This window comes from Phasianus colchicus, chromosome 1, assembly GCF_987193195.1.
Source record: "Phasianus colchicus chromosome 1, bPhaCol1.hap1.1, whole genome shotgun sequence".
Lineage (NCBI taxonomy): Eukaryota > Metazoa > Chordata > Aves > Galliformes > Phasianidae > Phasianus > Phasianus colchicus.
In genome coordinates this window covers 162,970,396-162,989,987 of record NC_143436.1, presented here as the reverse complement: position 1 = coordinate 162,989,987, position 19,592 = coordinate 162,970,396, and positions in this window count along the sequence as shown.

Genomic DNA, 19,592 nt, shown 5'->3' with positions numbered 1-19,592 from the left:
TATAAAATACAAAGTTCCAGTAAATGAGGTAAATAGTAAACTAGTACACTCTATTAGGACTCTGTCTTTAGTCATCACAATAGTAGAGATTTCTTGGTAAAATATCTGAGTTCTTGTTATTAATCCACTTCTAATCAACTTCTCCCATTTAATTTCCCTTTTCACAGCTAATACCTGACAGCCTGAAAGCCATTCTACCATACTCTCTACTTCAGTCTCAACAGCATCATTTGCTTAAGGTCGTATGTCCCTCTTCACAGAACAGTTCAGGTTGGAGGGGACCTTAAAAATCGTCTCTTTCCAACTCCCCTGATATGAGCAGGATTGCCAGTTACTAGATCAGGATGCCAGGATCCCATCCAACCTGTTCTTGAACGCCTCCAGATAATAGGCACTCAAAATCAATTTGGGCAGCCTGTTCCAGTGTCTCATCACCTTCTGAATAAAAAGTATTCTACCTAACATCTAACCAGTATCTCCCCTCTTTTGTTTAAAGCCATTCCCCATATTCCTGTCACTACCAGACTATGTAAAAAGTTGGTTCCCCTCAATTACTGGAAGGCTGCAATGAGTTCTCCCTGGAGCCTTCTCTTCTCCGAACTAAACAAGCTCAACTTATCTGCATAGGAGAGGTAATCCAGCGCTTTGATCATCTTCATGCTCCTCAGGACCCACTCCAGCAGATCCAAATCCCTCCTTTACTGGGGACCAAAGGCTTAGACACAGTGCTCCAAATGGGGCCTCAGTAGACAGAGTAGAGGGATACTACCTCTACCTACCTCTCCCTGCTGACCATTCCTCTTTTGATGCAGATTAGGATACAGTTGGCAGTTGGTTTAGGCTGCAAATGCACACCCTGCTGGCTCATCTCAAGCTTTTGTCCATCAGGACCCCCAAGTCCTTCTCTGAAGTTCTGCTTTCAGAGAGTTCTTGTTCAAGTTCTCTTGTGTGTTCTAGTCAAACAGCCCCCAATAGTCAAATTCAGCTATGCTGTCACTTTCAAATCTTGTGAGTGAATTTAATCCAAACTGTGTCCTTTAGAGATGGTTTTAAAGTTTCCTGAAAATATCTCATGCCTGTGCATGTTCACCTTCCTATTTATATGCATTTCTTACCAACATGGCCCTTACCACCTGATTTCAAAATCAGTGAAGTGATAGACTAAGTGTAGCATACAAAACTCTCCATAAGTAAGCCCTTTCTCTCTTCTATTAATCTCAGGCATTTAAGCTAACAACACAAATGTGTCTTCAACAGCAGATGGAAAAAGATTCAAATATTTCAGCCCAGCAAACAGAATTTTACTCATATATTTCTTTGTTGTGCAGACCAGTCTCTTAAATAGTAATGACTGTAAAATCAATTAGGTTAACATAATTTGAGAGGGGAAAATAAATAAGGACTGCTGTTACACACTGAATGTTGATGAGACATACCTCAGCTAAAAATATTTATAGAACTGGTGAAAGAATCAAACTTAAAGAGGAAAAGAAATTGAAAAAGATTGATTCTGAAATATTTAGCCTTTCAGGAAGAAGACTGTTATTGTATTACAGGCCTGTGGACCTGAATAACATAATTGTCCTTCAGTGAACAGATTTGGAAAATTATATATCTTTTTCCTTTTCTTTTTTTTTTTTTTTTCCTATTAAATTTGGTATCTGAATACAAACTAACTTGTAAATAGAGATGTGAAAATGTTTCAAAGTGTAAAATCCCTTCTGAAGACAATAGGTGAAGATAGTGGTACCACCCAGTCATGAATAAGAACTTTGCACAAAGATTATCCGACTTTTTATTTATGGAGATACTGAAATGCTAAAATAATGGAATGCTGGAGTTACTAGAGCAGTTATTACTAGATGAAATGAATACTTTAGTACTTGAAAACTTCTATTATAAAACTGAGGTTCATAAAATGGAGAATATAAAGACATACATATAGAGCATAATAATCTTTTAATAGTGTCCTAGAAATTATCATAAAATACCTTGTAGGAAAATGCCAGTATGACAACAAGTGATTACTTCAATTACTGGATTTAGAGAAACAATATTTCTGCTAAGAAAGAAAAGGAAGAAGAGAGGGGAGGGGAGAGGAGGGAAGTCTCTGAGCATTTCTTTAATTTGCTGTGTTTAAAAAAAGCATTTTCTCAGAGTCAAAGAAAAATAAAAATTATGCCATAAGACTTGTGAACATCTCTAATTCTGTCCAAGGATTAACAAAGTGAAAGCTAAATTGGATTGAGGTATAATTTATGCCTTCTGCTCTAAAAATCATCAGGTAATGGAGCCCAAAGTTATTTTCAGTGCTTCTATGTAAACAAAGAGCACAAGGTACTATGGCATGCTGTATTCAATATTAAAAAAAATAATAAGTGCTTTGTGGGGTTTCATAAGAGCACATAAGTATAGCAGTTGGCAGGAGGTAACACTGTGGTAAAATTGCATTAAAAATGGCATATTAGTAAGAAAGACCAAATTAGATAATTAAGAGCATTTGGAAGAGTCAAGGTATAAAAACAAGAGACAGCTATAAAAACATAAGTAGATCTTTTTAAATGGGAAGAAATGAAAATTGGGATTTTTTTTTTTTTTTTTTTTTTTTAAGTATTGCTGTTATTCTGAGCAGAAGGTTCTCCATTGACAGAAAGGAAGTGGTATACCTAGACACAACAAGGAAAATTTTTACATTCTCAGCTTCAGGCTGCAGGGACTTTCAGTACTTCCAAAATTTGGAATGATGCAAAGTGGTTATCCTGAACATCAAAGAGATGTGGAGTGTGTGGTTGCTCAGATCCCATTTATTTCAGTACAATTTTGCCACTGATCTCTACAGAGAGCATAGAATTGGAAATGGTTTTGAGCATAACGAGTTTTAGGATGGTATCTATATTTAAGGAATCCATTTTTTTAAATTACAGTTTGAGACTTCTGTAATATAAATTTAGTCTAATAAACAGGATTTTTTTATGTTAAATTATATTTATTGCAAACTTGTATCTCTGGAGGTTTGCTTTTCATTGACGCTAGCAAAAAGCCACAGACCTGCTTTAACTCCACCAAACCCCGGCACTGGAAGCTGCAAAGGTTTTGACTGTTTTTTTTGTGTGCAGTGTAAACTGTGAACTCATGTTACAGGTGTAGCATTGTACAGATATGGGAGTATGACAGAGGCCTTGAGAGTACAGGCACGTTTTAATGCTACAGTGCCAGTGATATAAATTCTTCAGAAGTGGTCAGTCGATGGCTGCATCTAGAGTGTAACTTCAACTGCTGATTTTATGGGTAGCAAAGAAAACAAAGAATAAGTACCCAAAATATATAAAATTTGTAAATTTGATATAAAGTGGAATTAAAGAGCAATGAAGAAAGAGTAAATAAAGAGATGGCATTAAAAATAAAAAGAAAAAAAGACAAAACAAAAATATCCTAAACTAATCCAAGATCAAGAAGGAGGAATCCTCAGAATCCCCAGCAACAGCCCTGAAACCACACAGGGTTTGGAGCAATGTCAGGCACATTTGTAATTGTGCACAGAAAAAAAAAATAATAATAAATTAAATTAAATACAATAGGATCTGCCTTCTGAATGTCTTCTGTTTGTCCTGTTTTCTCTGTTTTACATTACAAACATAGGCAAATGGATGTCTAAACATACACAAAGATTAAGGAGAGCCAATTTTTATTTAACCAGCTCTCTCTAAGTTAGAACTGTATTGGATTCAGGTTACATATAGGAACTCACATTCACCATGAGTTGTTATAAAGACCAGATTGTCATGCAAGGACTTTTATTATTATACATCTGTTGATGAATACTGTCATAAAGGAAAGCTTTGTGCACTGCTTGAGACCTCTTCTGTTAGAAGAAAAGGTAGTTTTGCACAGAGGGGCTTTATCAGTAGTGTTAACTTTATTTGAACTTGAAAAGAGTCTGGTATGGCAGTTACAGCTGCGTCAAATACTCTAGATGGAACAATTTGTTGTTTATTTTACGAGATTAAATATCAGCTTTGTTTCTTCATAATTATTTTTGAGATCATTTAGACAACAGATGCAATCCATAGGTGGTAGAATTGAGGAATTCTATAAAAAAAACCTTCTAAAATATTCACAAGATCAGGATATTGTAATGAGTTCTTTATGTCACAGATTAGGAAAGGAGCCAGTGCATGTTGACTCACAGGAAATTTTCAGAGTAGAGTCTGTTTTAGCATTATAATAGAGGGGTTTGTCATTCTTTGATGGAAAGCATATCTCATTCTTATATTATTGCTAAAATTATCTGAAAAAACAGCTAAAAAAATGGTTTTTTTTGTTTTTTTTTTGTTTTTTTTTTTTAAGTAAAAGAGGAACAGAGAAGACTGTGTCCATATTTGCACTTCATTCTTTGCCTATGGGACAAACAACTGGCATAAGAAATTACAGTCCAAATTTTCTCTTTTGAAAGAAATAGGATTGGAAGAGCCAGAAAAAATAAATGGTTAGACAACTTGACATTCATAATTTCAAAACTGTGTCTTTGGAAATTGTGATGGAAATTCTGTATAATAAAAACAAAATGCAGAACAGAACACATGAATAAGCTTCTCATTCACATACATGTTGTTAGCCATTTTCTACTGTTAAGGTAACTCAGAAGCAAGCAAAAACAGAATCATTATAGCCTGGAATCTGACATTCGGTGTCACAGAAAACTGAAGAATCAAACACGGTCATAATTTGTTGAAACAAAGGAATCTGTGCAGTTACCTTTTGTATCCTCATATTTTTTTTCATAAACAGCATGGCAAATTTGCACAGATGCTGTTCTGGTGTGACTGCACTAGGCAAGGATACAAGGATAACCCTACTGCTGCTTCTGGTCTGAAGCAAATAGTTGTCACCAGCAAAATTCAATTTACTTCCCATTCTGCTTTCTGAACTTTGTCTCCATAATAAGAGGTTTGATCAAAGAACGTCTGAAAGTGACAATTAATATTGATTTCTACCTCAAGAAGATCAAGATAATATATATTTATGTACTTATACATAAAGTGATTTCAAAGAGAGGAGCTGAATTCAGGAAATTAAATAGTTATCAGAAGAATTCCAGCTGTGGAAAATGTAATTAATTAAACAAATTTTACTGCCTATTCTGCTTTCAGAATCATGCTAATTTAGCTTGCTTTTACCTAGTTACACAGCACACTTTTAAAGGTTTTCCAAGATAAATATCCAACAAACTTTGAGAGAATAAAATTTTTATTTAATGTTAAAGAGTTTCAAAGCTGGATATTACCTAGATTGCGCGGACAATTCAGTTGTCACATCAATTTTGTACAGATGTTCAATAACAGGAAGGTAAAGATTAATTGAATGAATCGTTGTTGGAATTGTATTAATTCCATCAGTATTCTGTTGATAACTGTGAAATCAGATGAAAGGATATCAGAACAATATAGGATAATCAGAATAATATCATGTGTATTTAGAAGCACAGCATTTAGACACATATAAATACCGATTATAGATGAGATCTGCAAACAGACAATGAATACTAGTAGTTCTGGGACCAACTGAGCACTGATGCCATTGCTAAAATGAAAGCCACTGATTCTCAAAGAGGTTGAGTGTAACAGAAAATAGCATGTATACAGAAAGATAAACTTTCTACATAACAGCCTTTCAGGTCTTCCAAAACACAGAGAAATATCTCTAGTTACTGTTGCTTTACAGAAACCAAGTCTGTAAGCTAACTAAATCAATTAGCTCTAATCAACATAATCTCATCCATCTACATTTTGAAGTCATTTGATTGTTTACCATTACTATTAAATTTTACATGCATATTTGAATTTGAGTTTGGTTTTAAAAATGAGTTAGTGGAGAAAGAAAGACTACTAATCCGAGGATCATATGAAGACATGCATCAAAATAGACTGTTTCTAAAAAGATGAGAAATGCTGAAAAAGTTCTTAGAACTTCGCTAATTGTCTGATGAAGTCATACATGAGCTGAGGATTTTCTGAAAGAGCAATGGACCACTACCATTTCCAGTTATATAGTTTTCAGTTAATATAGTTTGGAAAGAGAATCACACAGGAGCATAATATAAAATTCCTACCTAACAAAATTGGATTCCAAGCAGATGAACCTGGTTCTTTGGCTGTTTTTTGTTTGTTTGTTTGATAGGTCTTTTTTTTAGAGTAGCAAACAATTCCAACCGCTGAAATTTGGTGGACAAATTATCATTAGTAGAGAGACTGGGATAAATTGTGTTTTGTACTGTTATGTCCAGTTAATTTCTTCCCCACAGGAAAACTGAAGAGTATTAAAATCTTTAAATAGATATCTGCTTTCTCACTGATACTTCTAAATTGACCCTACAGGGATTTTTGAAAGAAGGACTATTAAAATCTCATTCAAGCTTTATTTCAGTGAACAGATTTTGACTCTTCCCCAGGAGAAATGATTATTTTTCTTTGGTTTTTCTATCTCCAGGGTAACTCCTTTTTTGAGAATCTCTTTTTCCTTTTTCTTGGGAAATTCCAGATATTAACACTACCTTAGAAATTATGTAAATCATTAATTTAATACATTTTTACAGTCTTTATTAACAGGTAAGAATCTCAGCTTTTCATTTAGTGAATGCTTGAGGCTGAAGAATACTTGAGGCTGAAAAAAATACAAGTGTCTATTCAGACATATCTCCTGAGTTAATTCCTGTTTTGTTTTGTTTTGTTTTGTTTTGTTTTTTCATGCAGTAATTAAAACAATAGCTCTTCATGCTCAATTTATCAATGTAGTAAAAATTAGTTTCAGCTAATTTCCATTCCTTGAGAAGTTTTGTTTCTTTTTTTTTTTTTCCCCTGTTGCTTTTCCACTTGAGTAATTTTAATCAAAATGCAAGAGCTGTTAGAGGAAATTATGGTTTTACTAAAAAGTCTGTGGAGCATAGAGTTACAGTTAATTTTCTATCATTTTTCTGTTCCATGTTTTCAATATTTTGAAAGACTACACAATCTGAGTCTGGCTACGCAAGCTAAATTTTTTGATGAAGGTGTTCATTTAATTGCCTTGGATGTTCTCCATATCTAAGAAATGATTTCTTCCTAAATTTTGAATATTTCAGATAAGTTATAAAATATATATGTCATTTTAAATTCTACTTCTGTTCTCCAATGTACTTACATTTTACCTAACTTAATATGACCTACAAAAACAATTGTCATATTTGATATTTAAAATCATTAAGTCAAATTCTGGATAGCATCTGGCCTAAGACAAAACTGTAATACCTTCATTCTAACAGTGGGCAGTTAACAGCCTCTTACTGTAAATATCCAGTTCTGAAATCTTGTCAGACATGGCTTGCTAATTTTCTTTAGCTTAAATCTAATACTGTCATGAGAAACACTCAAAAGCTTACTGAAACCAAATATGCTATTCTAATTTTGACTGTAAGGCCTGTTATGTTATCATAAGAAGAATTAAATTGCTTTGACATGATTTGCTCTTGACTAATCTATGTTGACTCTTACTTACCTCAGGTCTAGAGTGCAATGACTAAAAAGGCTGTGGCTTGTGAAGTCAAAAGAGAGCTTATCATAAAATGATGTTGCCCTGTACATTTTGCTGTTTCTCTGTTAGTCTTAGAAAAGGTTATTCATTCCAGGGATTTTGTGACAAAAAATGCCACTTGACATTATTTTTTGTTTAAGCTGATTTTCTCTACTGAACTGATACAAATGAACACAGAATAGTTTTGAATTATTTGGAAAGCTGAATGATGTTTTGTTTAAACTTCATAGCAGTCTGAAATGAAACTAAGAAACTAATGACACTGTATGCATGACTAAAGTGACAGGAATTTTATTAAATCAGTGTGTGATTTTCAAATTATATATATACCGGTGTGGCGATGGCATGGGTAAGAAAAAATAAAAAATAAAAAATTCTATCTATCTTTTTTTCTAGGGAGGGGGGAAAGGGGGGGAGGGAAGGGAGGGGTCAGTTCATGAACATAATATCAAACAAATTATTTGTGTTATGTTTTTGTTTTATAAATGTGTGAAGTAATAACCAAGGCACTATTCTATTTAAAATAATATATTAATACATATCATAAGCACAACTGTTGCTTGTGGACTGTAAATCATCTGAAAAGAAACTGCTTAATCCGAAGAAAATAAACTTTTGAGATGAAATTAAAGGACAGATATATGCAATATGCACAGAGATTTAGATAAGGTCCTTTGAGTTCAATGACAGGTCAAGTTCAATGAAAAAACTAAGACTATTATGTACTTTTATCTGAGTGAGAACAGGATATACAGATCTAAGGCATCAGCAGATTTTTATGGATAAGTGAAGTCTGAGACATCAAAACTAGTTATTATCACCCCTTTTTAAAATCAAAAATTAAAATTAAGGTTTTGATAATACTGTACAAAAACGACAAGCTACCAGGAATCATGCATTTGGAAAATGAGAGATTGAGATTTAATTTCTTCAGCTTCCCAGTCCTAAATTGTATTTTCTGGGAAAATAAAAAAAAAAAAAAAAAAAAGTGTTTGAAAAGGGAAACATTGTAAGCATTGTTTCAAACTTTATTTAGAATTTATAACAGAATACAAATTTTCACCATCAGTAGATTAGGAATTTATTAGATTAAAGGTATCTATTAAGCATATCCTCCCATGCTGCTGCTTGTCAATACTACCTTTATAACAGCCAGTAGTTCACAAATTCTTCCAAATCTGATCTTGACCGAAGTAACAGCTTAGCCTCTAAACAACGGCAAAAAATTACCTCATAGTTTAGAAGGCATTGTTCTTCTGGTATACTCTGTAGATCTGTAGGAATAGCATCAAGAAAATAGAGTTGGCCACCCTTCATGGATTAAGTGTGGTGCTCTCAACTGTCGTCTTTGAAATGTAAATACTCCTAAGAGTAGCAAAGTTAGGGTTAGGGTTAAAGTAAAGTTTGGGGTTAGGGTTAGGTTAGGGTAGGTTTAGGACTAGACTTACAGTTTGTGGTATTGTTAGTGTTAGAGTAAGGGTAGGTTAAGGGTTATGATAAGGGTTAGGGTTAGGGTTAGTTTTAGGGTTAAAGTATGTTTTGTGGTTACGGTTAGGGTTCGAGTAGGTTTAGCATGTGGGTTAGGGTTAGGGTTAGTATTAGTGTAAGGGTAGTTTTAGGGTTAAGATAGGTTTAGGTTAGGGTTAGAGTTAGGTTTAGGGTTAGGGTTAGGGTTAGGGTTAGAGTTAGGGTTAGGGTTAGGATTAGGGTTAGGGTTAGGGTTAGGGTTAGGGTAGGAGTAGGGTAAGGTTGGGTTACGATTAGGGTTAGGTTAGGGTATAATTAGTTTACGTTAGGGTTATGGTTAGGGTTAGAGTTAGCGTGAGGGTTAGAATTTGAGTTAGGTTTGGGGTTTAGTTAGGGTTAGGGTTAGTGCTAGGCTTACGGTTAATCTTTGCCTCCTGGGCAGTCCATGATTGGTTCTATTATTTCTGGATGACTAAGATTTCCTATTCAAATTCATTGTGTGATTGATGCAACCCATTTACTCCATTTAGCGTTGGTTGCATGTTGTGTAGAGGAGACACTCCCTTTGAATATCTAGCACAGTACAAGCAGTCAAGGTAACAAGGAGTTGTGAAGCATTTCTGAAGCAGCTCAAACTCCTCAACGTGCAGTCAATATGTCTTCTTAAGATGGAATGCAGCAGGCCTTAGATCTTCTGTATCCTCAACTACAAAAAACTTAGGGAGCAACCCTAAGGCTATACTTGTGTTTTTTGACAGAGATTCCCAGTAGTTGCAGTGTAGATCACATTCTTTACATCTTGTACTGCCCAGACTGGCCCAAAGGCTAATGCATGAACTATCTTCAGTTTAGTTTGTTCAAAGGTTTGTTTTTACTCAAGACTTCATTAGAAATCATTCTTCCATGTCACCTGATAGACTTGTTTCAAGAGTCTGCATTGAAAAATCAAACTGGAAATTTTTTCAGCAGTTTTGTTTGCCTGTTTTTGTCAATTGCTTTGTAATTGGTGACAGACTATATCATACTACAAGTATGATAAAACATGAATATGATTCCCTTCAAATAAACTGAACTCTTCAATGTTAAAGTAAAATTTTCTGTAAATCACATTTCTTTACATAACTTTACATAAACTTATAATGTTTATAGACTACCAAGGAAAGGTCAATTTCTTCCAACAATCACTAAGAAATTGAAAAAAAAAGTTGAATTCTCAAAATGATTGTGTAAGTGAACCATGAGTAATTGTCTTATATAAAGATCCTAGCCTTAAACTTGTAGAACATACATTTGTAAATGCTCTGTCAGATTTTTAGAATTCTTTTCCTAGTACACATAGTGGATGATAGATAACTAAACATATGGCTCATTTGTTTGCCTCACTCATTTTATTCCCACTTTGCAAATTAGCATGTTGCACCAAATTATTCATAATCATCATCCAGGTAACAATATATACCCTTCCAATTCAAGTAACAAACCTCATCTTGGCCACCTGCTTTGAACAGGAGAGTGCTATAATTCTGAATGATGACTACAATACAGTATAATAACTCTTTTCAAGAAAAAATACTGTACAGCACCACCTGTGCTGGTAAGGCCATATTGATCAAGCTTTGTTATCATGAACGCATACAGCTGATACAGCTGCTTCAGACTGTGATTAGTCCAATATGTTTTATCGTTTCTGTTCTCTTTTACTGAGAGCAGTCAGTTTCATAGAGGTAGAGATCTACATCTAAATTTCTGGACTTTTTTTCTCCACACTCAGTTTTCCTGTTCATTGTGGTCAAATATCATAAACACACAGCTGGAGCTTTGTCAGCACACATCTGATGCAACCATATCATCTATAGTGATAACATAAATGGATTCTTATTTTAACTTCCCCCCCACCCTCCAAAGATGAAAGGACTGAAAACTTCAAAATGGTGATTAATTAGCTGAATAACTATAATCTGCATCAACCAGAGTGACTATAATGAATCCACACACATTAATTAGGAACCTGCATATGAATTTAAACTTCAGAGGATTTAAAACCAGAATGCCAGAGAGGACCAAAGGATAGCCATCTTGTTTTTTTCTAAAAGGGTTTACATGTAGGTACACCAAACATGAACAAACTGTTGTTACTGACATGCAGGATAAAAACGGGCATGCTTCCTCTAATAGGGAGAGCAAGAAAAGAGTAGCTGGAGCTAAAATGGAGACAAATTGGCAAGCAGGGAAGCCTGTGAATCAAAACTTCTTGTTGTAGTACGGACTACAATTGTTATTTAACAATACTAATAGTAGTGGTGTTGCATTTACATGGATCATATTGTTTATCACTTAATAGTAAGTGCTATAATTTTGGAATTAAAAAAGGGCTCCTTATCTAGAGGCTCAAGTTATACGTACTTAGATCTTCAGGCATTTGACTGATAGACTTTCTGTATTCTTTTTTGAAAGTACTAATTTTCTTCTCCTACTTTGATGGAGCCTCTTGCTTACTAAAAAGCATCTATTTGTGTGATTGCTCCATGAAATTCCTTCCCTTGACATGGGTGATTTTAGGTGAGAAGGTACTCTACACAGATATTGCCAAAAATCTTGAACAATCTTTTCAAGTCTCATTTGGTAACAAGTTAAATGTAGACTTCAAGGGCGCATGTGGACAGGAAGAATAAAGGTTTGTTCAGAGGAGCAGTAATAGGAAGTGATTACAACAACTTATTACTGAGGATCCTATTTTCTCTTATACACAGCATAGTTCTCCGACAGGCTATCCTTTATTTCTCAATATGTCAATTTCTGTTAGAGCTGATTACCTCACAAAAATTACTTCATCTGTCATGCTTTGTAATATGCAGGCTCCTACTATTTGTTTCTTGTAGTGATATATATACACATACATTTACCTTCCTTGTTTAATTAAAGAGAAAAAAAAATCTATTGAATAAAGAAAAATCATTGTCATCATCAAAAGAAAATTTGAAATAATTCTGTGATCACTGCATCACCCAACCTAGAATGGCCTCAAATTTCCTTTCATCACTGTGGTGAGTAATAATATGTGAAAGTCACAATGGCAGTAAGGATTCTCAAACAGATTTGCAAGATTTGGGTTATTTGTTGTTGTCTGTTTGATATAATACTCAGTAGTTTAATGTGAATTGTTACAGAAATAAATATTAAACTCTTTCTGAAGGTGATACACATTGATTTAAAAGGAAAGCAAAAGAAAGAAGAAATATAGAAGCAGCATTTTCATAGACATAAATAAGTTAAACATTCTGCCTAAATATTGTTATTAATTAATACAGGGTCGCTTTCTCTCGCCTTTCCTCAGTTCCTGTATCTGTAGCGTCCTTTGTATTCCTCTGCTTCCCTACGTCATTGAACCATTAACATACACTAGAATCACTGAATTCTTTGCTGTAAACATTATGGACGCCACAAGTTTCCACCATTTCAAGAGATGATTTAATGTGCTGGGACTAGTGCTAAGAAAGGCACTCACACTCTGCAAAGTGCTGCATAAATACCGTGTTATTGGAACTGACGCAAGGAAAAGGAGGACAATATAGATAATCTTCCTTCAGATTTTGGGAGTTTTGTAGCATCAGACACACCTCCAAATAGTTCAGGTCTCACAGCTTAGAACCTGTCCTCAAAGTTTTACTGACATTTGGGGATTTTTTAGAACATTTGCAGGATTTTCTTAGCAGAAAACAATTATTTAATTATTTCTACCATTGAATAAAAGAATTCACAAGTGAACTTGCTGCTTCACTGTAAGATAAAAGCCACAGCAGATAGGCACCCAAGTCTTTGTCATAAGTAGCTGCTTATGTTTCTCTTGCAAACAATGAATATGTGTAGAAAACACAAGCCTTAAAATCTAAACCAAGCTACACATGCAGCATACAACAGCAAAGAACAGCATGGGTCAGTGCCTACATTGTGGATTAGTTCTGTCTAACAGATACATGTCCACGGAGCTGCTCACTCATTCCTGCACGGAAACAGAGAGACAACATTTTCCCTGAGGAGCCACCAGCTTGGCTGATGGGCTGAGCTGTGCTCTGGGCTGGCTAGAATATGCTGTGCCTGGCACAGGGCAGCCCCTAGCTTCTTCTCATACAGATTTCTGCTGCCCAAACTTTGCCATTTACACCCCGTACACCTCCTCAATTAAGATCACTAAAGATGATCAGAAAAAAAAAAGTCCATTGGGGCAAAAATATCATACCCAGGTCAAGAAACCCTTGCTTGCAACTGACTGGCAGCATATATAGAAGGAGAAACATAATATAACATGGATATTTCACAGTAGCCAATTTCAGGGCAGAATACAGATCTGCTATCATGTCTCTCTGACTTCTTTTTATATTATTTCCTTTGTGGGAAATATAAGAATGTGAAAGAAAGAAGCATTTAAACAGGATTTGTTTCTGTTTGCACAGCTTGCCTTCTGAGAGAATTTGACCACACATACACGCACACACACAAAATAAAACATGCTCACTCATAAAAGAAAAGACACAAAATGCTTTAGTTTGTCACCCTCTATTGCCATATTGACTTTGCAATTTATACATAGCTGTAAAGATGGACAAACTGTGAGCTTGAACAGTAAAATTCATGAAACTTACTGATCTCTTCACTATTCCCTGACCTCATCAAATTTCTTAATGTTCAACAATGCTTTTACACATGAATTCAGCATTCTGTCTGGCGTCATTCCCAGTAACAACAGCTAATCTGACTGAGATTGACATGCAAACTTGTTTTAAGTACTCTCTGTAATGAAATAGGCAGCAAAACTGATATATAATATTTTTGGTATTATTTATATTTTGCATTTGCTTTATATATAAATATATTTTAAAACAAATGTCACTGACATTATAGTTTGATGATTAGTGTAAAACAACTTAAATATCAAAGCAATTAGAGTGGAATTTTTACCACCTTCCTCCACTTCAAATATCCCATGGACTTACTTTCATGCAAATAGGCACACGGATCTTCTGGAGAAAAAGTAAACTAAACTTTTAATTTCCATTAATGTTTTAGTTATATTATTAGTTATATAATGCTTTATTAGCATTAATAAAATGGCTAAAATTCTAGGAAATTTAGGTGAGACAATGGTCTCTGTACTTCAAGATTGCAATGCAAATGACATTTGTTACTTACATTATATTTTATTTTTATGGATTAGTTTATTTATTAATTTATTTGTTTATTTGTTTATTTTAATTTACCACTGGTATGAAAAACTTTAGCAGCAGCTTTTAGCAGAGGAACACTATACCAAAACAATTAACATAACAGTAATAATGACAGAAACAAAACCTATTTTCTGTCCTATCACAGATATAAGAGAATTCACCTCTGTGAATTTGAAACATCAAAACCAAATATTTAAAATTAATCACTGGGTTTGTCTTTGAAATTAATCTATGCATATTTCCTGCAAGGTGACAAAAGTGAAGATTAACCAATCTAGTTCTACTGAACTTGTTTCTAAATTTCTTTTCAGTAATAAGCACAAAGTATGATTCATTCTCTCTGTTATATAGATATTTTTTCCTGAGAGTATGCATTGGTCCCTTGGACAAGCTGACTGTTTTTCCAAGTAGTTAGCCTACACAACTAACTTATATGTGAAGAGTAGGATTCATTTGCCTAAATGTAAGCAAAAAAGTTGCTATATGAAATGCCACAGAGTATCTTACCATACCTGTCAGGGCTAGTCCAGAAATGTATAAATCTCTGATAGACTCTGAGTACTCCTTTTCATATCTATTAACATTTTGTGGATGTCTCTATATGTTAGGTACCTAAGTTTAGTCTTAGATGCCTTTATTAAAATGGTCTAATTTATTTTTTAGACATCTAAAACTGTATGGATTGTAGAGTCACAGGAAATCCATTACCTATGATAGAAACTTACACACTGTTTCATTAGTAGATGTTTCACAAATGCAAATTATACACTTCACTTGTAGGATAGAACCAGTAATATGTTTATTGATATTAAATAATTCTTTAACAGCGATTGTTAATTGTAAGTAAGACACTGACTTAACATGATTTGACATGTCAAGATACACTTGATGATTTACAGCATAGAGGATAATGTTGAACAGACTCATCCAGGAGACACTCCTGTTGAGTTGCAAGGTTCAGAGGAATGGACACCCTTGCCATCTAAACTCCTTGAACCAAAGAGGTAAAGAGCCTATGTTTATCTAAATCCACTCTTAGTCCCAGACTTTATCAACACTTTAGGTCTAAAGGATTATATGTGCACAACCAAAGACATAATCTTAGCAAGACTTACAAAACTTATCAAGCTATTAGTCACTTACAAAGGATCTGTAACAGCAAGGAATCGTAACAGCAAGGGATCTTGACATCAAGGCATAAGGGATCTCTGCAACAGACATAACTTTGAGATATCCCTTGTTGAGAGAAGATGCTGTCAAGCAGCCATCTGCAGTGAAGGAGAGCTCAATGGGCTCTTGGGCTGCTCACTATGTATGGAGTAAGATGACAGATTCAGAGTCATATTTGCATATTGACTATAGTCTATTCCATGTCTGGCATGAGTTGGACATTCTTCCGTATTTGACTTTACTCAGACATTGACCAGTACTCTGGTTAGGTGAGTACACAGTCATTAATTACACATTGGTTACTATATTTTTATGTTTCCCACAAGTTCATTTTGAGCCAGGTGCAGATATCATGACAAGTTTCATCCATCATGATTGCCACTGGTGGTTGTTACGTTATCAGGATTACAGGAAATAAAGGTCAGATTGAGGTGAAGGAGCAGACTATCTCATACGCTTACAGCTGGTTGTAGAGTATGATAAGGCCTCCCCTGTGCCTCCCCTTCTCCAGACTAAAGAATCCCAGTTCCCTCAGCTGCTTCTCACTAGACTTGTGCTCCAGACCCCTCACCAGCTTCATTGCCCTTCTCTGCACACTCTTCAGGGGCTCGATGTTTTTCTCATTCTGAAGAGTCTGTCATACATCTATATCTGTGGGTCCAGATATTCTACACCTTTTCCTGAGTAATTAGGCAACTCATTTATGTCCTCAGATTCTTTTGGGTGTATTGACTAGATCTCCACTGATTCATTCACAAGCAGACAACTGCATTGTATACACCTGAATTTTGGTTCCTGAATCTGGAAGTTATTCTCAGCAAAAGTGGTACATGAAAGAACTTCAACATCTGTTTTTAAATCTAGATTCGAAATATCAATTAATTTGTTGAACATTACTTCCTGTTTAATGGAGTTTTGCTTTTTTTATCATTATTATTTTTTCTGTCTGAGAAATGTTCTCTCATATGTTTTTTTCTCTGTGCCTTCCTCATATATACAGGAAGGAAGAAAAGATTTGGCAGAACTCTTACACTTTTTTACACTGGAGTGAGAAAAACCTTCATTCATAGCTACATGATCTTGTAGAGGCTCCATGTCATCAACAAGGAATGTCATGGAAATAGTTAATCAGAGAAAAGGTTCACCAGCTCAATGTTCTCTTCTGGACACTGTTGGTGTTGTTATTGTGCTGGGGGAACTCATGGGTTTCACTGTCCCTTCACCCAAGTGTCATCCTGGGCATCCCCACATACTGTCCGGGGATATCCTTTCAGTCCCTGTGGTCATCAGCCCCTGCCCCAGAGAGGCTAAAGCAGAGCTAAGCTCTAGTTCCCCACAGCCCTGCCTGGCCCAGTCACTAGCCCTGCTGATCTAGGCCCACATCCCAAACCAGCTTCAAATATGAGAATAGATTTCAGTTCTGAAGGAAGCAGAACTCGCGATAACAATTATAAAATTTGCTGAAGCTTTGGATCCTATTTCAGATCCATATAGTCTTTGTAAATTTAATGTTCTTAAAAGAACCATTATTATTTTACTTTTATTTCTCTTTATCTCCTTTCCCAATTGTATGAGCCCAAACTAGTTTTTATATTATATATTGAATGGCTGGAAACTAGCATAAGAAAAGATTCCTGACTTCCATTAAAGGAAAAAAAAAAGAAACACAAAAAAAACCCAAACCAAATCAAAACAAAACCTCTGACCCCAACATAGGAAGTATTTTGTGATGATGAAGATATTTTAGTTAATATCTATTTCATCTGTTAATTCAAGATAAACTATGAATCATCCAAGAAAAACAGTTAAGCTGAATCTTGACCTATCTGTTAAATAATTCATTTTCTGATTGTTGAAGATTCCTTAGGTAGCCAAAGACAATATTAATCAAACATGATAGTGTCAGCTAAGCCAGGAATATTTTTATAAAATAAATTCTTTTTTTTTTCTTTTTTCTTTTTTTTTTTTCCCTCCTAATCTATAAGAAGCAAACAAACAGACAAGCAGAAAATACTAAGCCTGGCTAAATCAGAGAAAAAATAGTTTTATTTACCTTATACCAGTTCTGTCAATTTAAATTTAAACTGATCTGAAGTTGCTTTACAAGTCCCTTTTTGCTATAAATATTGTTTATAATTTTAAATAATCATTTATAGCTCATATTATTACAAATAATTTGATTTTTTTTGTGTGTGTGTTAATTCCTGGGACATAGTGAATTTGAGAAATAAAGTGTAGCTGTGCATTATAAATGCACCAAAAGAATCCAAAACAGTGAAAAACAGGAGCACAAACTCCCTTGATCTTTAATCTCTAGATTCACAAAAGGAAAAGTAAGAATTGTTCTGATAGAAAAATAGAAATTCTATTTTGTATATGCTTTTTTTTTCTTAAGTTAAAAATCAAGAAAAAATGTGTCACTATTAAAAGAAAAGAAGTTTTAGGGTGTATTATTCATGTACAGTAAAAAAAGTTATATTCACTGACTTGACATTTCGATAACCGATATCTTAGAAAAACTAAGAATTTGTAATGGGGATATGAGACAAATTAGTAAAAAGTTTAACGCGTACTCTAGCATACAACATGGACAGCATTTAAAGAAATTCTTCATGTAAGACTGAATAGGACAAGTTATGCAGTGATGTGACTTCTACATGAAAATAAAAATGATGATAAAGCACTCATATGCGTTTTTGTGATATAGTTTCATTCAGGATCCAGGAAATTATTTTTAGGAATAAACCAAACTGAGCCACTCAATCACTCATGCTTCAGAAGGGAATTTTAAGTTACAATTTTTTCTGTCTGGGATTGAGTTAATTTTCTCCATAGCAGCCTGTAAGGTGCTGTTTTTAAACCAGTGTTGACAACACAGCAATGATTTGGCTATTGCTGAGCAGGAATTGCATGGTGACAAGGTATTCTCTTTTTCCCATTCTCCTTCCACAGTAAATTAGCTAGGGATGAGCAAAAAGCTAAGAGGGGACACAAGATAACTAGCTGCTCTCCCAAATTAACCAAAGGGGTATTATGTGCCATACAACATGCTCAGCAATGACAGGAGAGGAGGTGTTTGTTTTTTTTTTCCTCTTAGTGGGAAGTAGGCATTACTCAGAGAGTTGCTGGGCATTGGTTTGCCTCTGAGAAATGGTCAGTGATTACCTTTGCATCACTTGTATATTTTTTTCGTCCTCTTTCCTTCACTTATCAAACTGCCTGTTTATCAAGAAAAGAAAAAGATAAACAAGCAAAATGAGCAAAATGCAATTGCTAACCAATAGTTGACTGAAGACCAGCCTCTAAGAAAAAGCAGCCCCCACTGGTCCACTTCCCTCCAGTTTTATGGATGACATTAAATCATATATAATATTTTTTTGGTGCTACGTGGGCTAAGTTTCCCCTCTGCGTTTTGTGCATCCCGGGCCTACTTGCTAGTAGGCGGCTTACATAACAGAAAAGAATTTGATTTGCAAGCACTACTCAGTAACAATAAAACATTGGTGTGTTATCTACATTTCTTTTATTACAAATCTGAAACAATGCAAAGTATGAGCTACTACAAATCATAGCTGATTTTTTTTTTTTTTTATCATTATAATTATTTTTAAATATACAGCAAAAGTAAACAAAGATCTCTCTTTAATCTTATTTGGGAAATGAACATTGGGTGATGGAAAGTTCTGAAGGTTAAACTGAGATTCTGCCAGGCCAAATGCCGTGTCCTGAACTTTGACCACAATAACCCCATGCAGCATTATAGGCTTGGGACAGAGTGGCTGGATGACTGTGAAGAGGAAAGGGACCTGGGGGTGTTGGTTGATGCTCAGCTGAACATGAGCCAACAGAGTGCCCAGGTGGCCAAGAGGGCCAGCGCCATCCTGGCCTGCATTAGAAATAGTGTGGCCAGCAGGAGCAGGGAGATAGTCAACCCCCTGTATTCAGCTCTGGTGAGGCTGCACCTTGAGTACTGTGTTCAGTTTTGGGCCCGTCACTACAAGAAAGACATTGAGGCCCTGGAGCGTGTCCAGAGAAGGGCAACAAAACTGATGAGGGGTCTGGAGCACAAGTCTTATGAAGTGCGGCTGAGGGAACTGGGATTGTTTAGTGTGGAGGAGGCTCAGGGGAGATCTCATTGCACTCTACAACTTCCTGAAGGGAGGTTGT